This window comes from Ptychodera flava, chromosome 3 (genome assembly GCF_041260155.1).
Source record: "Ptychodera flava strain L36383 chromosome 3, AS_Pfla_20210202, whole genome shotgun sequence".
Taxonomy (NCBI): domain Eukaryota; kingdom Metazoa; phylum Hemichordata; class Enteropneusta; family Ptychoderidae; genus Ptychodera; species Ptychodera flava.
In genome coordinates this window covers 285,139-288,849 of record NC_091930.1, presented here as the reverse complement: position 1 = coordinate 288,849, position 3,711 = coordinate 285,139, and the positions used below count along the sequence as shown (strand labels likewise).

Sequence of the window (3,711 nt, the reverse complement as noted above, 5' to 3'; positions counted from 1 at the left end):
CTTTTAACAGTGACTATCAGAGTAAGTGCTTTCTTCTTGACTTTTGAAAAATCATTATTGTATAAATTTTACAAGTAATGCAAATCGTTCTTCCTGACTTTGTAGATAGTATATCAGACCCTCCTATCAACCATGATCTCATGCATCGCAAATCTTTACAAGTTGTTCGCATGGTGCTTTGCTCTACATGAAGCTAAAATTATTATAATTATGCTGGCACAAGTGATGGGCGTATGGTTAAGAATATTTTGTACAATCTTTAAAAAAATGAACCAGGAGAAGTTGTGACAGGGATCATCATATATACACCCTCTCGCATTAACTTAATGTTTCATTTAAAGCACTATGATTTCAGTTATTGCTTTAATTTCCACTGTCTAACATTCTATCGTCTGTCACTTTACCAGGGTTGCTACTGCGTTGTCGTCATGGACGGTACTCGTTTCCTGGTGTTCGTAATTTCTTTTGCACATACGAGCACGCCTGGTAAGGGTTTAAGAAACATTTCATTCACACTACTATGAAATTAAAGTAATGACATATAAATCTATTCAAATCGATGTGATGTTCTTCGTACTTAAATGCAATAAGTATCTGAGGATTTAGGGAGATATAGAAATTGAGTAAACTTGAGGTTTGTGGTTTTGCAGTTCTTTCACTAAACCAGAGGTGGTTTGAAATATACATGTTCCTTGCATCAATAGGTGTCCTTAGAATAATTGACTACTTGTCACTATTTGATGTTTCCTGGAGTGCCTGCGACTTGTTAAGTAAAACCGTTTGTGAAAATGCTGAGGCTTATTTGGAGTGTCCCCAAGGCGAAATGATTTCTATTTCAACCGGCAATTATGGACGCACGGACACAACAACCTGCCGTCATGAACAGATGTACGATACCGACTGCAGGGCTTCTCATACACGTTCAATATTACAAGAGGAATGCCACGGAAAACGAAGCTGTACAGTGTCCGCATTCAACTCAGTGTTTGGCGACCCGTGTCCACAAACCTACAAGTATCTACAATTTGAGTACAGATGTAAGTGGTTTGACGTTATTTTGTTGTAAGATCCTAATGCTAAATATCGTGTGCAGCTAAGGACTCCGAGAAGGGTGAAGGCTTTACTTCAATTGTCTAACCATGATAATGTTGGTACGTAAGTCTGCCAATGCCAATTTCTTTTAATAAGAGAGGGGAGGGAGAGATGGGAAAAGGAGAGAGTAGAGCAGAGCAGAGCAAAAAAGCAAATCGTGTCATTGGCAATGTAGATAGCAATGATTCGTGACTGAGCATCTCTATATTCTCTTTATAACATGCATTTTGGGAAGAGATGCCAAGTCCGCCAATGCTAATTTCGTTTAGTAAAAGAGGGGGGAGGGAGGGAGGGAGGGGGGCAGGGAGAGAGTATGAGCAGAATACAAATCTTTTTATTGGCAAAGTAGGCAGAAATATTTCGTGACTGAGTGACTCTTTATATTCTCTTTATAACAAGTATTTTGGGAATGGATGCCCAGCTTGATGCAAAGCCCGGATCCTTTAGCGCACCAATAATGTCTGAGATAAAGTCATTTGTCTTGTTTCCTGGCGGACCAATCAGGGCAAAGATATAATCCTTGTAGCAATTTTCTCACGTTTATTTTGTTACAAGTTCTCTCGTGACGGGTCAGAAGCCATTTATAAGGAATTCTGGTTCGGGGAGTTCAGAGTTCTAGTGTTCTTTTTTTGTAATTACTAGGTTTTCTATGCAAATAACCTCAAGTATTTTATATGATTCTACTTCTGGTGTCCGAGACTCGTGACTGCCATCAAATAACCTGCTTTCCCATTCCCGACAACATGAAAGAAATATGTGGTGGTTGGTACACACCGAATATTGGTAATCAAGTAAAGGCGCGACATTCGTTACAATGTATGGTATTCTAACATTTTCAATTTTATCTTAATGCATTGAGACTATTAATTTAATTAGTTATCCTTACATTCATATTTTGTCGATATCACTTCCGAACATTATTTTCTTAAAAATACTTAAAGGGACTGTTAAACATGCAATTGTAATGAACCGCCGTCATATGTTACTACTCTCTCTCTCTCTCCCAACCTTGCGTAAAAGGTATTCCAGAAGCACATGGACTCTATGAGTTTGCCGCCATCGTCTGTCAAGGGGACACATACACTATTGACTGTGGAAGCAAGACTATCGACCTCACTCAGGGGGCCGGCTTTGGCCGAAATGACATCGTCACTTGCGTTTCCAGCGGTACTTCAACAGCTGACACGGACTGTTCCTTCGATGCCTCGCCTCATTTGAGACAAAAGTGCGAAGGCAAGAACACCTGTGACTTTGTGGCCGATGTCGCCGAATTTGGAACAGATCCGTGCCCTGGTACGGACAAATATGTGAACTTGTGGTACATATGTAAGCATAATATTTCTCATTCAAATCCGAATCAAAGAAATATGTCAAAAGTCAAATGTCTAATCTAATTGCGTACTTCTAGTGTTGTGCATTATTATATGTAGTAAGTCTAAAAGGTTACTTTGGAAATATAAAATATATGTAGTGTCGGGCTACATATATTGGTAAATCGACCTATTTATTAATACCTGGTTACCAATACTCCAATGGATTTTATAAAGTTCGCTCGAAAACTGTAGTGTTTGCATAGCAACATTGTTTTTCGGCGTTATGGTACCTCTGTCTTTTGCTGTCTGTCGGTTCATAGCTTTGAGATAACTTTGTTCTATTCCACAGGTTTCTAAATCAGACATGGATATCCTTGACTGACGTTTTACGGTAGGCAATCGCGGGTTTAAACTCCCATTTCCTGTCGGCCTATACGTGGCGTTATGACATGAATGACACCACGGACACTGGGTATAACAGCCACATGCAAAGTCGTCTACATGTTGAATTAATGAAAAATCATGATTTCGGTGGATGCTGTATTATATTTCCAAAGCAGTCTTTATATGTATTTACTAGCCCTTGAAATGATTGGAAAACTGACCTTTGTATCATGGTATGAATCCACATATCCGAATTTCGAGGTAAAAAGACAATTTTGCTTTTTTTTAGTCAGTTTGAAATCATGGTACAATTTTAACAACATATACCATATCATGCCAATGCATATGTTCGTAGAATATTTACTGAGTAAAGTGACTAAGCTCATTTTCTTCTCTTTTTAGAGACTGAAACAGTTGATGTTACCGATGAAGACTTTTCCTTTGTTATGCTCCTTTGATGATTTGTCTCTACTATTCTCCACACCAATGTCGAGCTACTTCAAACCGCACTTTGTTATACCACCTTGAAGAGGTTGCTCCATTCAAAATACCTGACCTTCATCTTGTAGTTGAAATCATTTTCGGTGTAAATGATAGGTGTTTCAATAAATTGGTGAATGCAATTTATTCTCTCGGGTTTGTTTCCAACATCAGTGGATAATAAATCCTCATGTGTGGCGGGAATTGAAGTGTACTCTCACATTGCAACTCACGAAAAGTCCGGAGTGTTATTGATAACTGCGAAGAAGTATGATGAAAGAAATTCTAATCAAAGTAGGAAAAAGTTATTGAATACCACGTGTCCGAAACATGGTGTTCCACACTGAGACTCTGCCATGCCTTGTTAGCATCAATTGACCGATGGGGCACAGTGCACCGACCCCTTATGTGAATGGGAAACAAGAGTCCTTTTAAAGATTCC

General features: G+C 38.9%; 1 long non-coding RNA gene across 1 annotated transcript; it reads left to right on the top strand.

Annotated features, from left to right (window-relative positions):
- Window positions 1-759: 759 nt before the first annotated feature.
- LOC139124497 (uncharacterized) lies at window positions 760-2,815 on the top strand. Its single transcript, XR_011549931.1, has 3 exons — window positions 760-1,037; window positions 2,113-2,418; window positions 2,755-2,815. It is a non-coding gene; the product is annotated as an uncharacterized lncRNA (long non-coding RNA).
- The last annotated feature ends 896 nt before the right edge of the window (window positions 2,816-3,711 follow it).